Source organism: Ovis canadensis, chromosome 8 (genome assembly GCF_042477335.2).
Source record: "Ovis canadensis isolate MfBH-ARS-UI-01 breed Bighorn chromosome 8, ARS-UI_OviCan_v2, whole genome shotgun sequence".
Lineage (NCBI taxonomy): Eukaryota > Metazoa > Chordata > Mammalia > Artiodactyla > Bovidae > Ovis > Ovis canadensis.
Genome location: NC_091252.1, coordinates 85,304,098 through 85,324,207, shown reverse-complemented (window position 1 = coordinate 85,324,207; position 20,110 = coordinate 85,304,098). Strand labels below are relative to the sequence as shown.

The following is a 20,110-nucleotide window of genomic DNA, read 5'->3' as shown; positions in this document are numbered from 1 at the left end:
ACCCATGTCTCCCTTTGCCACCTGGATCCCAATTTTTCAGGAGTGCGAGGCTGCCAAGGCAGAACCCGCGCTCCTCTCCCGCTAGCCCACAGCTGCACTCTGGACCTCCGCTCCTGCCAGGACTGCCTGGCCCGCCCCTCCGCCCTCAGGCCCCGCCCCAGGTTTCCTAGCAGTAACCACTAGGAACCCCCGCGCCGCCGGGGCTGGGCGGGGCATCCTAACAGCTCACTCCCTCCCTAGCCCGGCTTCCCTGTGTAGTCGCCGGCCCACTTGCTTATGCGCTGCGCCAGCTTGCAGTGGTGATAGGAGACCGCCTAGTTCATGTTGCTGAAGCTGAAACGCCAATACTTTGGCCACCTGATAAGAAGAACTGACTCATTGGAAAAGACCCTGATGCTGGGAAGGATTAAAGACGGTAGGAGAAGGGGACGACAGAGGATGAGATGATTGGAAGGCATCACCGACTCGATGGACATGAGTTTGAGTAACATCCGAGAGTTGGTGATGGGCTTGCAGTCCATGGGGTCGCAAAGAGTCGGACACGACTGAGCCACTGAACTTAAGGCTCTTGTTTCTCACCTTGTTCCTTATCAGTCTTAAGTCTCTTGTTCCTTATCAGATCGGGGGGCATCAGGCCAGTCATGTGAGTTGGGAGGAGACAAGGAACAAAAGAAAATTCTTGTTCGGGCCACTGGGTCGGGTCAGTCAGCGGACAAGCTTGTCCCTAAGTACCTGAATGGTCAGGGCATCAGTCGCAGTGAGGAAATCCCACCAGAGTCGCCATCTGTTACAGAAAGAGGGACTCCTTGCAGGGTCTGAGAGTGGGCTTTTGTGTAACATTGGGAAGTTAATGGTTCCAGGAGACAGGCATGCTGACAAGGCAAGAGGCTTTTTTGGGAAGGGGCTACAGGGCGGAGAGCAGCAGGGTAAGGGAACCCAGGAGAACTGCTCTGCCACATGGCTTGTAGTCTCAGGGTCTCTGGTGATGGAGTTAGTTTCTGGGTCATCTCTGGCCAATCATTCTGACTCAGGGTCGTCCCTGGTGTCAGAAATGTGTTCTGGTGAGCTTTATTGATATTTCTGAGAGTTTATTTATATAGTGCTTACTTTCCCTTAACCCAATTAAATCCAGCTCAGTTACAAATTCATTTCCATGTAAAGACAGAACCAGAGATCTCCTTGTTTTACTGCTTCAGTTTTTAAAATGCTATTTTTTCCCCTCACTCTGGGGGGCCACAGATGGATCAGATGGTTCCTGAGAACCCAGGCGAAAGACTTACATTTTGGAAGGGAGAAATGGAAGCTCCCTTTTTTGTTTGTTTTGTTTTTAAAGCCTTCCAAAATGATTGTGAACACTGAATGCAGCCATGAAATTAAAAGATGCTTGCTCCTTGGAAGAAAAGCTATGATAAACCTAGACAGCATATTAAAAAGCAGAGACATCAATTTCCCAACAAAAGTCCCTATAGTCAAAGCTATGGTTTTTTCAGTAGTCATGCATGGATGTGAGAGTTGGACCATAAGAAGGCTGAGAACTGAAGAACTGATGCTTTTGAGCTGTGGTGTTGGAGAAGACTCTTGAGAGTCCCTTGGACAGCAAGGAAATCAAACCAGTCAATCCTAAAGGAAATCAGTCCTGAATATTCATTGTAAGGACTGATGCTGAAGTTGAAGCTCCAATACATTGGCCACCTGATGCAAAGAGATGACTCATTGGAGAAGACCTGGGAAAGATGCTGGGAAAGATTGAAGGCAGGAGGAGAAGGCGATGACAGGGGACGTGATGGTTGGATGGCATCACTGATTCAATGGACATGAGTGTGAGCAAGCTCCAGGAGATGGTGAAGGACAAGGAAGCCTGGTTTGCTGCAGTCCATGGGGTCGCAAAGAGTCAGACATGACTGAGTGACTGAACAACAAGTAACCCATGCCTACAATTGTAGCAGAGCTTTGCACGAGCAATTAGACACAAAAAAGTACATAAAACAAAGATGCTTTTAAATTCACTGACTGAGAGAACCTCCCAATTACAGAAAATTAACAGGCAAGAGACAAAGAGAGGGTCTTACTGGGAAGTGGCCTCTGGGGCACTTTGTCCAGCCCAGCCCAACTCATCTCTCAACTGGCCCTTCCACAAGGGGGCCAGTGGGAACCTCAAGCCTGAGGTGGGAACACAAAACAAACAAGTGGCGGTGAAAAAGGTGACCCAGCAGGGAGCCTCTTGAATGCAAAAGAACAGGAGTGTAGGTATGAGGATCAAGGGGGAGCAAAGAGGAGGAGGGACAGAAAAGACTGAGAAACAGAAGGGCACCATTGCCTTTTCAGCCCCTGCACCTGCGGGTGTCTATTTATTCAGGCACCAACCTGCAGGCTTCCAGAAAGGGCCAGTGAGGGAGGGAGCACCCTGTCCACTGCCCACTGGGGTGATCAAGCCCAGAAACCAGCCCCTTGTACATCGGCTGTGGGCCTGCAGCTCAGAGGTGGGATTCTCACGCATGCATAAACCAGCATATAGAGAAATCTGCCCGTTCACTGAGTTCCCAACGGGACTTCTCTTGGTGGCAGGAAAATAGAAGTGAGAATATCGGTATGATCAGACGTCCAACCACTACCTAATAAGAGGTTTGAACCTCTATCATTCTCACAAATCTCCTCTGAGGCAGAACCTGCTGCACCAAGACCTGCAGGGTATGAGGTGGGTCTCTCCCACCAGCTAGTCACCCATCAAAGTGAGCCATTGACAGCCAGAGGGAGCTTTGTCTCCTAAGTTGAGAGGAGTGATGCTGTCCTTGCCGAGGTCCACTCTCTCAGAATGATAAGACAGAGAGAGGAGAAGTGGAGAGATAATAGAGTAGCAAAAAGGACAAAGGATGAGGGGAGCGGGATGCCTGAATGAGCTCCCTGAGGCCCCCAGGGACCAGGAAGGCACACCAACCAAACTGGTGACTCTGAGCTGAGGTTCACGCGGCCACTTGTCACCACCGGGAAGTTGCACCCCGAGGTCACAGAGATGCCCAGACGCTCTGGCAGAAAGGGGACAGTAGCCCTTCGTGGTTGCCAGAGTATGTTAGCAACAAGGCTTCTTGGCCTCCTGAATCAATCAGTTCATTCAGTTCAGTTCATTCAGTCACTCAGTTGTGTCCGACTCTTTGTGACCCCATGGACCGCAGCACGCCAGGCCTCTCTGTCCATCACCAACTCCCAGTGTTTACTCAAACTCATGCCCATTGAGTCAGTGACACCACAGGGGCAAGGGCTCTGGGTTCGGCAGACTTGGGTATGGCTGGGTGCTGCAGACATGGGTATGGCATAAGTCTTCTTGGTGGAGGTCACCATTAACCCCACCAAAGAGCTGCCAGAACATACACAGGACTGGGGAAATAGAGTCTTGGAGGGCAGGAACAGAACCTTAATCAATAGAAGTGGATAAGAGGCCAGATAAGAAATTCAGGCGAGGCTTCCCTGGGACACATGCTGCAGTGTGAGGGCGCGAGCACCAGCAACAGGTCTCCTTGCTCATTCCCTTCATGGAGGCAGGGGCAACAGGCTGGCCCCTTATATGGGGTGAGGGTAGGGGCAGGCCAAGGGTTAGGACCTGAGGGATGGCTTAGGTGGTCTGCCCACCGTCGTGGCAGTGCCCTGCGCAGGGATCATACCCCGTACCCTGCTTTTCCAGTTGGGTATTTTATCTTTTCATTCATAATTAACCCCAAATTGGAATGCATACAGTTATTTTCAGTCCCTTATAATTTCTTTGTATTTTGTTGCTGGAGGAGATTATTGTCCAGGTGCAAGCACTCGAGCAAAGGTCCACAGATCCCAGGGTTCAAGTCCTGGCAGATCTCACTTGCACTGTTGGACATGTTTCTTATCCGTGCTTTCCTCTCAGGCTCCGTGGAGTCCATCAGGCTTTCCCATGGAGCTAATGGACTACACACTTTCCTGACCTTTCGTACCGTGTCCACCCTGGCAGATTCACTTCTCGGAGCCTTGGATCCCCTCCTCTACCACCTGCCTCGGAAGTTCTGGACTTTCTCTCATGCTGTGTGGGCCAGGCCTTTCTCCAGGCTTCCAAGACCCATCCTAGTTGAAGATTAGCAGCATCTCCTTGGCCTTGCTAAGCCCAGTGACCTGTAATTATAAACTCTTCTTTCTCCAGCTTTGGGTTCTGTGCTCATCCTTCCCCACTGTGATCCTGCTTCCTCAGGAGCAGCCCCCAAAGGCTCCCCATCTCTCCTCAGGACACTCGGAGACATCCTCACAGTCCTCTGTGTTTAGGCCTCTCCTTCTGAGCTGGCCTGGCACACCTCTGGAAAAAATTGTGTCAGTTCATGCTAGGTGTGGAGCTTTTGAACAGAGTGGAGATAGGCACATCCAGAGCTGTGTGGGTATTTTGCCTGATCAAGGCTGCCTCCTCTTCCTCAGCCAGTAACTAGGGTGTGTTTGGCGTAGGGGGCGCAGACAGGGCCGTCCTGCTCTGTCAGCCAGCCCTGCAGCCCTACTCCACTCTCACATAACTGGGGGAAGAGGCCTATGGGTCTTTTTCTCCCAACCTCACCCTCACTGTTTTGCCTTCACACATGCTCACTCTCTTTCCTATAATTTCACCATCAGTCCTCGCCCAGACCTGGACAGCCATGGTGTGAGGTTCAAGGCCAGGTGGACGGAGAGGTTTTTCTCTCCTATGACTGTGGTCTTGCTAACATCACATTCATGAGTCCTCTGGGAGAATTCTGGAACTGAGGTCCTTATCGTTTTCCGAGAATTAGAGGGGAGTCTGTTTGATATATCCCCTAAAAATGTATTGGAGATGATCATTCTGAACAGGACTAACTCTAACCACAACAACCAAAAGGGATGGTAATGAAAGGCTGTCTTGATTCCTAATGTCTATTTTTTATCATATGTTCTTTCTTCATTTCCATCCATGGACCAGAGCTCTTCAATTTGTACTATTTATGCAGTTGGGGAGGCTCCTTTTAGTGATCATTTATCTCTTACTGAGATAAAAGGTAAATATAAAATATATTTATAATATCTATATTATAAATATATATTAAAACATATATATATATATATATTAAAATGATGGATCGGGGGGCTTCCCTGGTGGTCCATGCTTAGACTGCTTAGACTGCTAGGGGTAGGAGTTTGATCCATGGTTAAGGAACAAGACCCTACATGCCTCATGGCACAGCCAGAAAATAAAAATGATGCATCTTAATTTCTATGCGGAGAAACTAAATTTTAAACCTTAACCTTTAAATATTAAAACTAAAAAATTAATACAGTCCATTAAACAAAATGCAGCAATATTCATTAAATTGGAAGTTCAAGGTGACATGGAGAAACAGAGTACAGATTCAAAGGCAGAAAAGACCATTCATTACTGAACTACATGATGGAGTGTTTGAGGCAAATGTTGTATTGTCTTCAAGTTTGAAATGCATCAAGAAATAAGATACATTGATCTTTTGAAGATACAAACCCTCCAGCACCATGATCTTGGACTTCCTCCCTACAGAACTGTAGAAAAACCTGTGTTTGTTGTGTAAGCCATCCAGTCTGTGGTCCTCTGTATGGCAGGACTAGCTGACTAGTATAGGCTCCTGTGCTGTGCTGTGCCTAGTTGCTCAGTCCTGTCTGACTCTTTGTGACTCCACGTACTATAGCCCTCCAGGCTCCTCAGTGCACAGGGATTCTCCAGGCAAGAATACTGGAGTGAGTTGCCAGGCCCTCCTCCAAGGGATCTTCCCAACCCAAGGATTGAACCTGGGTCTCTCACATTGCAGGTGGATTCTTTTACCATCTAATCCACAAGGGAAGCCCAAGAATACTGAAGTGGGTAGTCTATCCCTTCTCCAGGGGATCTTCAAAACCCAGGAATCGAATAAGGGTCCCCTGCCTTGCAGGTGGATTCTTTACCAGCTGAGCTACTTGGGAGCCAAATATAGGCTCCTACCCTCCTACAGAGACTGGGAGATGCCAGCACTATTTCTTTTAATACTTCAGATTCAAAGAGATGGTGCTCAAGGCCCACACTCTAGAGCCTGCAGGCCATAACTGCCGAACCCAATACCGTGACTACTGAACCCCACATGCCTAAGGCCAGTGATCCACAGCAAGAGAAGCCACCTCAGTGAGAAGCCCAAATGCCGCCACTAGAGAGGAGCCCCTGCTAGCTGCAGCTGGAGAAAGCCTGAACGCAGATACATAGACCCAGGGAAATCAAAAACAAAAATCTGTAAACAAATGCCACTCCAATATTCTTCCCTGGGAAATCCCTTGGACATAGGAGCCTAGCTGGCTACAGTCCATGAAGTCTCAAAGAGTTGGACATGACTTAGGGACTAAACAGCAGCAACAGCAGGAAAGAAAGTTATAGCTTATTAGATAATACACAGTGGGAAAGCTCATGTCACATAGACTGGCAAGTTAGTATCCTCCACTGATTCCTTTTCCACCAGGTGTGTAGCTTGTCTTAGTCTCTCACTCTCCCTTTCATCTGGGTGGGCATGGTCACAGAGTGTGCTGGCGCATCTAAGTAAGCAATGGCCTTAGTAAGTCACCTTAAGAGAAAGAAAGAAAGAGATGGCTCCCAGAGCTTTCAGAAAACAGTCTTGAGTTGTAAAACTGGTAAGAGAAAAAGTGAGGACAAGATTTTGAAATAAAATGTTCTAAGAAAAGGGAAGTTAGAGGCCTAGACCCTGGAATGAGTTCAAGTTTCATCTCAAGTTTAGTCCAGCTAAAAGAGATATTAAGGTCATCCTGGTCAGACTTCTCAAAATAAAGGCAGTGGAAACCACACAGCAACTCACCTAAGGAAGAAAAAGTCCTCAATAGTCAGGATAAAGGAGGTCAAACCAACATCTCCAGAATGTTAATAAGATACAGACTAGCAAGTGATCACGATGATGATAATGATAAAAATAAAAGGTGAGTTTGATTCTGATATTTGCACAGACAAAAAAAATTGTGGATTGAAACTTCATTTCTGTGTTAGAATGGAGGGATATTTCTCTACTATAAAACAGTAATAATAATAGGTTTATTGTAATATTCCTCTATCATAAAACAGGAATATCCTGTTCCCTGAAAATATTTCAGCCCATAATTTTACCATCTATTGATGATCCCTGACTGATAGCATTTTCATTAACACTAGAAAATAAGCAGTTACTGAACATGTATTCATTCAATAAATATTTATTGGACTCTTGCTGAGAAGTAGGAACTTGGCAGGCATGGAGACAGCAGCTGCCCCTGTTGATCATCTCCTCACACAGTGTGGCCAGGATCTCTCTCTGTGTCAACCACACTCTTCCTCTGAACCATGGAGCACAGTAATTGAGTTCAGTGACTCTTTCCTCAATTCATCTCACAAGGATGGCATGTAGCCAGAACCATTTTTAGATGTCTGGATGAGAAGTTAATTCACTACACACTGTGAAATTAACTCCATATAGCAGTTCTTCCAATTAACCAGATTGATGAAATCAGGTGGAAGGGGGTTCAGTTATTCTGAGAAGTCATTTTCTGGGTGTTGAGAATAGACTGTGGGAAAGTTTATGACCGGGGATTCCAAGCCAGAATTCCCTCTTCCCCTCCTGCTTCTGTCACACCTGAGACAGGCTGGGACCTGGACTAAGGTCTCATCAAGCATCAAAATGCAAAGACACTATAAAGGGAGAAAAAGTGCTGCATGCATGCACAGTTGGGACAGTTATGAGCAACAAGATACAAAATGATCAAGCCCCAACTGCCACTACTGAGGTGTTGGGAGCAAAAGCAAAGTAGTGAGTATAAGCCGACACACAGCACCACCAATGGGGTGGGCAGACCGCCTAAGCCACCCCTCCTGCCTCACCCAGGGATACGCCCCACCCTCAGCCCACATAAGGGACCAGCTTGTCCCCTTTGGGATCGAGCGAGGGAACTTGTTTCCCTTCCCTCAAACTGTAGCAAGAATTCCAAAGAAACAGAGCAGGACCCTATGGTTCTTGCCCCACCATGTCCTCAGCCTGCCTTTTGTCCGTGGAAAAGCTTTAGCCACACACTAAGCTTAATCAGAGAAGTGAGAAAATGAAGAAACTAAGGAAATAGTCAAAGGAGACAAAATAAGAATAATGTAGTCATTAAGCATAGTCAAAGACTTTGAGGTCCTTCTCAAGGGCTGTTGATATTATTCTGAGCTCTATCCTGTGAGCTGTCTTATAGATACGTCAATTCCCACCAGTTGGAAGAAATTAGCTACATGATGACCAGACTGTATCCATGATATAAGCTGCCACAATTCCAAGAATTCTCCTCAAGGAGATGAGAACAAGCCAACCATGGAACCAAAGATTAATTGTACTTGAAACAATCAAGAGGACTCTGGTCAGACCATCCATGACCAATTTGGAGATGACTGTCAGAGCTGACTGTGCTGTTTCTGCATGCAGCCCCCTCCCTCTGTCTATAAAAGTTCTTGCCCACTGATTGTCAGTTGGAGGGAGTCAGCATTTGGACAGATGTCCATCCTTCCTACACCCCCTCTCACCTCCATTTGTTGTTTAGTTGCTAAGTGTGTGACTCTTTGTGACCCCATGGACTGTAGCCTGTCAGACTCCTCTGTCCATGGGATTTTCCAGGCAAGAATACTGGGATGGGTTGCTATTTCCTTCTGCAAGATATCTTTCTGAGGCAGGGATTGAACCCACACCTCCTGCATTGACGGGTGGATTCTGGGCAGATTCTTTACCACTGATCCACCATGGAAATCCCCTACCCCCTTCCCCTCTACCATTGCTGGCATCCAAAACAAGGCAAACTTTCCTTTCCATCAACATGACCTCTTTAATGGCTTTTGAGCGGGAAGCAGCCGGACCCTAGTTACAGGAACACCAATAAAACCTAGCCTGAATTTCTCATCTGGCCTCTTATCAATTTTTATTGATTAAATAGTTGAGAGGAGGTACCCCACGTCCAAGGTAAGGAGCAACGGCTGTGCTTTGCTGGAGCAGCTGTGAAGAGATACCCCGCGTCCAAGGTAAGAGAAACCCAAGTGAAACGATAGGCACTAAGAGAGGGCATCTGAGGTCAGACAGACGGAAACCACAATCACAGACAACTAGCCAATCTGATCACATGGATCACAGCCTCAACTAACTCAGTGAAACCAAGCCATGCTGTGTGGGGCCACCCAAGATGGGCGGGTCACGGTGGAGAGGTATGACAGAATGTGGTCCACTGGAGAAGGGAATGGCAAGCCACTTCAATATTCTTGCCTTGAGATCCCCATGAACAGTATGAAAAGGCAAAAAGACAGGACAATGAAAGATGAACTCCCCAGGTTGGTAGGTGCCCAATATGCTACTGGAGATCAGTGGAGAAATAACTCCAGAAAGAATGAAGGGATGGAGCCAAAGCAGAAACAACACCCAGTTGTGGATGGGACTGGTGATAGAAGCAAGGTTTGATGCTTTAAAGAGCAATATTGCATAGGAACCTGGAATGTCAGGTCCATGAATCAAGGCAAATTGGAAGTGGTCAAACAGGAGGTGACAAGAGTGAATATCGACATTCTAGGAATCAGTGAACTAAGATAGACTGGAATGGGTGAATTAACTCAGATGACCATTATATCTACTGCTGTGGGCAGGAATCCCTTAGAAGAAATGGAGTAGCCATCATGGTCAACAAGAGTCCGAAATGCAGTACTTCGATGTAATATCAAAAATGACAGAATGATCTCTGTTCATTTCCAAGGCAAACCATTCAATATCACGGTAATGCAAGCCTATGCCCCAACCAGTAATGCTGAAGAACCGCAAGGTGGACAGTTCTATGGAGACCTACAAGACCTTTTAGAACTAACACCCCAAAATGATGTCCTTTTCATTATGGAGGACTGGAATGCAAAAGTAGGAAGTCAAGAAACACCTGGATTTACAGGATAATTTGGCCTTGGAGTACGGAATGAAGCAGGGCAAAGGCTAATATAGTTTTGCCAAGAGAACACACTGGTCATAGCAAACACCCTCTTCCAACAACACAAGAGAAGACTCTATACATGGGCATCACAGGCAGTCAACAGTGAAATCAGATTGATTATATTCTTTGCAGCCAAAGATGGAGAAGCTCTATACAGTCAGCAAAAATAAGACCGGGAGCTGACTGTGGCTCAGATCATGAACTCCTTATTACCAAATTCAGACTGAAATTGAAGAAAGTAGGGGAAATCACTAGACCATTCAGGTATGACCTAAATGAAATCCCTTATGATTATACAGTGGAAGTGAGAAATAGATTTAAGGGCCTAGATCTGATAAATAGAGTGCCTGATGAACTATGGACAAAAGTTTGTGACATTGTAGAGGAGACCGGGATCAAGACCATCCCCATGGAAAAGAATTGCAAAAACGCAAAATGGCTATCTGAGGAGACCTTATAAATAGCTGTGAAAAGAAGAGAAGTGAAAAGAAAAGGAAAGATATAAGCATCTGAATGCAGAGTTCCAAAGAAGAGCAAGGAGAGAGAGAATAGAAAGCCTTCCTCAGCAATCAACGCAAAGAAATAGAGGAAAACAACAGAATGGGAAAGACTAGAGATCTCTTCAAGAAAATGAGAGATACCAAGGGAACATTTCATGTAAAGATGGGCTCGATAAAGTATAGAAATGGTATCGACCTAACAGAAGCAGAAGATATTAAGAAGAGGTGTCAAGAATACACAGAACTGTACAAAAAAAGATCTTCACAACCAAGATAATCATGATGGAGTGATCACTCACCTAGAGCCAGGCGTCCTGGAATGTGAAGTCAAGTGGGCCTCAGAAAGCATCACTACAAACAAAGCTAATGGAGGTGATGGAATTCCAGTTGAGTTCTTTCAAATCCTGAAAGATGATGCTGTGAAAGTGCTGCACTCAATATGCCAGCAAATTTGGAAAACTCAGCAGTGGCCACAGGACTGGAAAAGGTCCGTTTTCATTCCAATCCCAAAGAAAGGAAATGCCAAAGAATGCTCAAACTGCCGCACAATTGCACTCATCTCACATGCTAGTAGAGTAATGCTCAAAATTCTCCAAGCCAGGCTTCAGCAATACATGAAGTGTGAACTTCCAGATGTTCAAGCTGATTTTAGAAAAGGCAGAGGAACCAGAGATCAAACTGCCAACATCTGCTGGATCATTGAAAAAGCAAGAGAGTTCCAGAAAAACATCTATTTCTTCTTTCTTGACTATGCCAAAGCCTTTGACTGTGTGGATCACGAGAAACTGGAAAATTCTGAAAGAGATGGGAATACCAGACCACCTGCCCCACCTCTTGAGAAATCTGTATGCAGGTCAGGAAGCAACAGTTAGAAATGGACATGGAACAACAGACTGGTTCCAAATAGAAAAAGGAGTATGTCGAAGCTGTATATTGTCACCCTGCTTATTTAACTTATATGCAGGGTACATCATGAGAAATGCTGGGCTGGAAGAAGCACAAGCTGGAATCAAGATTGCCGGGAGAAATATCAATCACCTCAGATATGCAGATGACACCACCCTTATGGCAGAAAGTGAAGAGGAACTAGAGATCCTCTTGATGACAGTGAAAGAGGAGAGTGAAAAAGTTGGCTTAAAGCTCAACATTCAGAAAATGAAGATCATGGCATCTGGTCCCATCACTTCATGGGAAATAGATGGGGAAACAGTGGAAAGAGTATCAGACTTCATTTTGGGGGACTCCAAAATCACTGCAGATGGTGACTGCAGCCATGAAATTAAAGGATGCTTACTCCGTGGAAGGAAAATTATGACCAACCTAGATAGCATATTCAAAAGTAGAGACATGACTTTGCCAACAAAGGTCCATCTAGTCAAGGCTATGGTTTATCCAGTGGTCATGTATGGATGTGAGAGTTGGACTGTGAAGAAAGCTGAGCACTGAAGAATTGATGCTTTTGAAATGTGGTTTTGGAGAAGACTCTTGAGAGTCCCTTGAACTGCAAGGAGATCCAACCAGTCCATTCCAAAGTAGATGAGTCCTGGGTGTTCCTTGAAAGGACTGATGCTAAAGCTGAAACTCCAAATCTTTTGTAAAGAGTTGACTCATTGGAAAAGACTCTGATGCTGGGAGGGATTGGGGGCAGGAGGGAAAGGGGACGACAGAGGATGAGATGGCTGGATGGCATCACTGACTCGATGTACATGGGTTTGGGTGGACTCCGAGAGTTGGTGACGGACAGGGAGCCATGGCCTGCTGTGGTTTAAGGGGTCGCAATGATTCGGACACGACTGAGTGACTGAACTGAATTGATGATCTGCACACAGAGCTCCTTCTGGTCCCTTTGTAGTATGGATGAACTGAAGTAGGTCCCTTCCCTACTGCTCTCTGCCCTTGAAGGACCACCAAATCCCTTCCCTACTGCCTCTGGTCCCTTCTTGCTACTGCTGAAGAGATGTACCTCCCTTCCCTATTGCTCTCTAGTCCATATTTACTACTGCTGAAGGGAAATAGAACCCTTCCCTACTGCTCTCAGCCACTGAAGGACCAGCAGGTCCTTCCTTACTTCTCTCAGGTCCCTTCTTACTATTGCTGAAGGGAATTAGGTCCCTTCCCTACTGCTCTGGGCCCTTGAAGGACCAGCGCTCTTTATCACGGATCAGTTAACACTGGCAGGGTGGCCGGGGTAGGAGCTATTTGTCTTTCAAGGGCTCGGGCCGGGTGGATAGCAGCAGGTGGCCTAGTTTCTCCTGGGCAGTGGAGGCAGGCACACACAGCAGGATGGAAGTGCAAAGCTGTCTCCCTGGGATGGGGATTGTCCGGCTGCCACTGGTACAGCTCGGTTTTGCTAGGCTGCCTGTGGCCAGGCCCGGCCCCGCCCCCCCCCCCCCCCCCCCCCACCCAGCCCCTGCCCCCGGAACTTCCACACACTGTATCAGTGTTTGGGCTCGAGCTGTCCTGTCCTGGCAAATTAGATTCTGAAGTTATGACACTAAATGCACCATAACTTGACAGTAACTTCAAAAAGCTTCACAGTCTTAGAGTTGAAACGAAGGAAAATTTGCCATCCAGAAACTGAGGAAGGAAAACTTCAGCACTGGACCAAACGATGAGCAGAAGAACCCATTTATGATCCTGTACATGCAGCTCCAGCCATGTCTGCACGTGTGTTTTATATCAGCCTAGGGATTTGCTGTCGAGTTATATTTCTTGCAGTACTAGTATTAGCTGTTTTGCATCTTCATCGTATGCAAAGGATTGAACTGAAAAATAGCATCAGCGCCAGCAGTAGTTCCCAAGGGCTGTCTCAGTCCCAGTCGTTCCCAGATGTCTCAGTATGTGGGAGGCAACACACCCAACAGTACAACTCCCATCTCCAGTTATCCGACCTTGTGGGTAGAGGAGGAGGACTTGAGAAGTGTCGCTCTTTTGGAGGCCAGAGCTAAGGTGAATGATATCAAAATATCTTTCCAGAGAGAGGAACTCAAAAGATATATATTCTAAGCAGGTACCTTTTGGTGTACTTTCCATGGGGTTTATGTAGATGAAAAAGATCCAGATAAAGAACAACAAGCATTTGTAAAAACAGTTAGAGATCGAGCTTCTGAAATTCAGGTGACAACGATGCTCCCTGAAAGTTGTGAGCTATGAGATCTTCATCACAGAAATCTTCCTATTACCCATCTGTGAACAAAAGAAGGGGGAAAGCCCATGGTGGACTGCCTTACATGAACTGGGGGTATCTTAAATTGTTTTTATGACAGTGCAAATATGTAGAGGCCAATAGTCAGCAGGAAACTTCTCAACAAAACCTAGTTCACATGCCTGCTCAGATTGCCTGTGGAATGAGCTGCCTGGTCAGAAAGAAGTCACCCACAAAGACCTGGCAGCCAGGAGCTCTACCATTGATGACAACTTCAAATTAAGAGCAAAGACAATCCCTCTCCAAGTCTTACTCCCCATGGACTCTCACTGTCTGGGGAACAACAAAAACATGGGATCGAGGGATAGCTTTTGAAAGTCTGGTTAACAATGAGTTCTCCAGCCTTCCCCGGTGATCCAGTGGCTAAGACTCCACACTCCCAATGCAGGAGCCTGGGTTCGATCCCTGGGGGGGAAACTGGATCCTGCACGCCACAACTAAGCAGTCAGCATGCTGCTACTAAAAGAGCCCATGTGTTTATGACTCTGGCCAAACACCCTAAGTGGACATCTACCCGTTTGATGTGGCTGCATAACTGAAAGAGGGTTACCAAATAGCCCAGACTATCAACTGTCCTGATGAACTATGTATGTGATGGCTTGTGCTGGGCCTTCGATCCAGAGGAGAGGTGGAGTTCCAGCAGCTGGCCCAGTGTCTCACAGAGGTCCTTGCCGCCCTGGGGGCCTGTGTCTGACTCTCCTCTCACAGTCACCCAGCATCAGGAGGAAGATGCCTGTCGAGGCCCACTTGGAACCAGCCAGTCACATACATCACCGAGCATCACAGAAGCAGATTTGTCTTCCAGTACAATGTGCCTTAGAAATGCTTTAGCATCTCAAATTTCTAAGACAGACTTACGGATATGGAATACTTTCTCAATATCACTTTTACTAGGTTTAACTGAAAATGTTTGTGTAAATTTTTTTACACATAGTTGCCTTTGAGGTATAGGTATATTCTTACAAAATCGTTTTTTAAATTGTTTAAACATACATATTTGAACTAACATTCTTACTACCAACTGCTTTTTATTTTCTTAACTTCTACAAGATAATGCACATGATTCACCTTTAAAGTTTTGCTTTCTTTCTTTCTTTTCAGAGTGATTTGTCTTCAACATACAGTACTTTTTCTTAGGAAAATAAAAACCGTCCAGCAGTTATGGGCTAATGCCCTCCTCTCCTTTGCTGCAGAGTAGACTCTTTGGTCCAAAGTGCCATAGAGGAATCCACAGGTGTGAGCAGAGGACAGTGGCCATATAACAACTCTAGTATCACATCTAGGCCAGCTGCTGGTGGGTCTTATTTGTTCCCTGTGGCCCTGCTTATGCCAAAACACATAATCGCCTCTATCCTGTGATGGCTGGTCTAGCTGAACTAATGATTAGGGGTTGATGAGCACACATCACAATGGTCAACTCTGACATTCCATGACCAGAGGCCTCATCTCTGCCAGGCCCCAGGAACATACCAGGAGGCACGTTTAAGTGGTGTGACTTTCTCTAGTGCAACACTCGGGGTCTGTATTGTGAGCCTTCAAGTAGAAAATGGCACGTAGCACCTTTCTGACCACAGATACCTCTGACATCACCAGTTCTGCTGGGTCATCTGCCCAAGAAGCAGCTCCAGCCATGCTCCTCATTCACCAGTTGTGACTGCTTCTGTGCTGGGACAGCAGGTTACAGCAGGGACCTGGGGTCTGTGAAGCCTGAACTATTTCTCCTGTACCATTACAGGAAACCTAAGGCCACAGTTGTATTAAATGGAGATAGGATAGGGACCACACCCCTGCAGCCCTCGAAAGGCTGTAGACTGGTACTTGTCTCTGTATTTCCTCCAGGATATTGTGTACACAGACTATTGGTGGATGGGGAGGTAGGGTCTGAAGTTTGAATCTAGAATTCACTAATATGGTAGCCTTCACCCCACAGTAATTTGCTAGCTACTCAGGTCTCCATGCCAGTCACAAGTCCAGGGCATGTGGAATGACCACTGTGTGGTCTGTGGACCCAGTGATAACCACTGTAAACAGAACCTGGGACTGCTGTCCATTGATGGCCTGGTACTCCGAGCATCGCTTCAACACTTGGGGGACCATGATGATGCTAAGGATCCTGTGCCTGACATTAGAAACACACTAGTGCAATGTGAATGTGAGAGTAGTTTCTGCTTCTGCAGGTTCACTTACCCCAGTAAATAACCATGTGGCTCTTTGGGAAAGAATGAAAGGACTTTTGCTCTAGGTGTAGTGATGAAAGGGCCCTCCTCTTTAGAACGCGGCTTCTACCTTTGGTGGCTGAATTCTGAGAATTGGCTCAGATCCAGAAAATGAGCCTGGATCAGGTGTTTGATAGGGATGGCTGCCTTTGGCTTCCTGATCATCCAGCCTTGTGTTCTTCTCTCTTTATTTCTTTCAGTGGTCCAGTTTGTATCTAGGTTCCTGCCCATCTGCTTGCCTTTAGGATCGCCCTGTACTGTGAGCCAGCATCAAATTCTCTGCAGTCAGGCCCTGGCTGCCCTTGAGACTCCCTAATCACTTTGACCCCTGCACCTACTTTTCTGCTGCCCTAGAGCACCCCCACCTGGAATCTGATTTTTCCACAAACTCCATCCCTGTTCCTGAGAGAAGCCCACAGAAACACCATGTGCTATCACCATCCCTGACCTTCTGCAAAAGTCATCCTTGAGCTCTTGGAGATGCTTCTCATCCGTGCTTTCCTCTCGGGCTCCATGGAGTCCATGAGGCTTTCCCATGGAGCTGGTGGACTGCACTCTTTCCTGCCCTTTCACACCACGTCTGCCCTAGCAGATTCACTTCTCTGAGCCTTGGATACCCTCCTCTACCACCTGCCTCGGAAGTTCTATATTTTCTCTTTCATGCCATGTGAGCCAGGCCTTTCTCTAGGTCTCCAAGACCCATCCTAGTGGGAGATCACCATGTCTCCCCGACCTTGCTAAGCCCAATGACCCGTAATTATAAACTCTCCCTTATCTAGGTTTGGGTTCTGAGCTCATCCTCCCCACCCCCAGCCCCACTGGCTATGATCTGCTTCCTCTCAGCCCCCTCACCCTCTGCATCTCCCACAGGACACTCAGAGAGAAGCTGACAGTCCTCTGGGTTTAGGCCTTTCCTTCTGAGCCAGCCTGGCCCATCCCTGGGAAACGTGTGTGTCTGTTAGTGCCACGTGCACAGCTTGTGAACAGAGTAGAAATGGGGCATATCCAGGGTTGTGGCGTTTCTTGCCTGACTGAGGCTTCGTCTTCTTCAGGCGTAACTGGTGTGGGGGTGGGGGAGCAGGCAGGGCCATGCTCCTCAGTCAGCCCAGCCCTGCAGCCCTACTCTGCTCTCACTGAACTGGGGGAGGAGGCCTATGGGTCTTCTTCTCCCAACCTCACCCTCACTGTAGTTTGCCTTCACAGATGCTCACTCTCTCTCCTTTAACTTCACTGTCGATCCTCAGCCCAGACCTGGACAGCCGTGGTGTGAGTTTCTAGGTCAGGTGGACGGAGAGGTTTTTCTCTCCTATGATTGTGGTCATGCTAAGATCATATTCACAAGTCCATTGGGGGAAGAAGTGAAACCATAAAGGCCTGGGAAACACAGATCGAAATACTCAGAGACATCAGGGACCAAGTGCATGACTTTACACTGGAGAAAAACAGAGTCACAGGTACGGTAGAAAGTCCAAGTACAGGAGGAGCAGATTGGGGGCTTGAAAATACAGTTAGATATTGGTCCTTCCCTAGTTGTCCAGTGGAAAGAGCAACTATTGCATGAGAGACCAGGGCCAGATTAGCTGGGCCCAGGTGACATGGACCCAGGGGAGGTGGACCCAGGTGGGGCACAGAATCTGTCAAGCCCAAAGGCTGAGCTCTTTCTTTCCCATGGTGGGGCAGACCCTCTCACCCTGCAGGCCAGGATGGCATATCACTGTGAGGATGACAGACACATCAGTGGATCCTGGCAGTTTGGCTTGAATGGACTAATGAGCCTCCACTTTGATTTGGAGAATGGACACTGGAGAGTGGATCACCCTGGAGGCAGATGCATGAAAGAGAAGTGGGAGAATGACAGAGCGGTGACCGACTTCCTGAAGACGGTCTCCATGGAGACTGTCGGGCCTGGCTGCAGGCTTTCATGGTGCGCTGGGAGGAAATGTTGAAGACCACGGGTAAGTGAGAAGGGAGGAGAAAGTGATCGTCCTCTCATGGTGACATGGACCCACTCCCGTGTGTGTGTGTGTTTGTGTGTGTCTGTCTGTCTGTTTGAGGAAGGGATCCATCGGAAGTGAGTTGTTCCTGGGAGAGCAATGCCCTAGGGATGCTCTGTCATATCCTTCCTCTTCCACTTCCTGACATCTCTCCTCACAGCACAGGCCTTTGGATGATTGAACATGGATTTTTGCTGACCCCAAACCTGTAAACATCTTTTTAATTTCATGGATTTCTCAGTGTACCCTCTTTCCAGAATCATTTTTCAAATGTCACCAGTCCTTCTGGAAATCTGTCAATACCACGTCTGCTGTCAGCTCCTGAGGACTCCATTTTCATGTCACCATCTCTGATGTCACAGCAGGACTGAGTGGCTGTGTTGGAAACCTTGCTCCCCCATTAGCTGTCAGAGCCCTGGGAGGACTAGGCTCCTCCCTCCCCACCATCTCGCCTGGGGATCTGTCTCAGGGGCCTCCATCTGATGGGTGTAAACTGTCTGCATAGTAGGGGTACCTGAGTCATGGGGATGAGGAGGCATCAGCTTAGTTTGGGGTCTAGACAAGGGCTTCACTCTTACTCTCCTTGCAGCATCACCAACCATGGGCCCCTCTACCATGCAGCCCATGGCCACAGCCATCAAGTCCAAAGCCTGGATCCTCCCTGCGCTCCTCACCACTTTCATCATAACTGTCTTCCTGGGCTGAGTCCTTTCCAGGAACAGGTACTGAGGGCAGAATTCAGAGGGAAGGCAGCGGCACAGGGCCTGGCGTGAGGACGGGGAAGGTGAATCCCAGCCAACCCCTGCCCCTCACTGAACCTCCTCATCCTGGAAATGAGCAGGTGAATAAGACCCCAGATCACCTGAGAGCAGAACTCGACAAGCTCAGCCCTGAGTTCTGAGAGGTCCCCACTGTCAGGTGACATTGTGAAAAGGAAGGGGCCTTCACTAGGCTAAGGGCCTATTGATGCTTAAGGGTTTAGCCAAGTCCCCTGACTGAGCACAGACTGCTGGCTGGCAGGGCCCAGGGTAGGTGGTGTGAGAACAGCAGGCACTCAGGGTGAGGGCAGGACTCATAGGGGGCTGAGAGCAGCATGGGGGCTCCACATGATGTGTCAGCGGGGAGGGGACCCACCCAGGGCCCAAGATGAGAGGGGCCGGGCTCTCATCCCAGGAGGAAGGGGTGGCAAGCCCTTTGCAGACCCAACTCAAAAGGCCTGTTCTCACAGGAAGTGGCGTGGCTCAAGCAGGCGAGGCAGGAGCCCCACAGGAGAGACTGGGGGAAGGGCTGAGGCCAGGCCTGTGCTGCTGGAGCAGCAGCAGTTGTGGTTCAGCCTGTGGCCTACACACCACCAGCCTCTTGGTGACCCAGAGCCTCCATCACTAAGCAGTCCTGCCTTGAGCAGAGGTGCCTGGGGGTGGTGGGCCTGAGCTGGGGTGGAGGCACTCAGCTGGGCAAGACCAGGAAGAGCTGGGGGCAGGGACCGTGGTCCTGAGAGCTGTGTGCTGCTCAGAGGCTGGAGGGGAGCAAAGGAAGGAGGTTTGCCTGCAGTCCCCCAAGGCTGTCAGGAAGCAAGGCCCCTCCTCTGGGGACCTGCTCCCTGGTCTTTTAGGTCCCTTTTGGGGAGGATCCGGACCTGAGTAAAGGGAGCAGGTTGATTCCTCACTGGCTCCAGTCCTGAGCCTGAGCAGGAGGTGTCAGGGCCTGGGGTGACTCTGTGATGCAGTAAGCAAGGAGGAGATAACAAGAAGCTTCTGGGCCTGGGGTGGGGGTGGGGGTGGAAAACATAGGAGCCCCTTATTGAGGGCAGGACTGGAGGGGCTCTGGGGAAGGGCAGGCCCAGGAAAGTGACAAGATTTCCTCAGCCTCCTGGACCAAGGTCTCTTTCTTTTCTGCAGTTGATGCTGCTCCCAGGAAGCCCGAAAAGGTGTTCTGTCGGCCTCAAGTTTCAGTCTTTGTATTTCCATACAAATTGTGAAATTATTTGATCTAGTTCTGTGAAAAACTTTTGCCTTGGGTTTATCCTGTTTGGGACTCTGGGTTTCTTGCACTTGGGTGACTATTTCCTTCCCCATTTTAGGGAAGTTTTCAACTATTATCTCCTCAAGTATTTTCTCATGGCCCTTTTTTTTTTTTTTTTGTCTTCTTCTTCTGGGACTCCTATGATTTGAATGTTGGGGCGTTTAACATTGTCCCAGAGGTCTTTGAGGTTGTCCTCTT

At 48.0% G+C, this 20,110-nt stretch overlaps 2 pseudogenes; both read left to right on the top strand.

The window, feature by feature from the left end:
• The first annotated feature begins 12,175 nt into the window (after nt 1-12,175).
• On the top strand, nt 12,176-14,374 carry LOC138444665 (tyrosine-protein kinase RYK-like; annotated as a pseudogene).
• A 1,283-nt stretch (nt 14,375-15,657) lies between these two features.
• On the top strand, nt 15,658-18,595 carry LOC138444664 (UL16-binding protein 3-like; annotated as a pseudogene).
• The last annotated feature ends 1,515 nt before the right edge of the window (nt 18,596-20,110 follow it).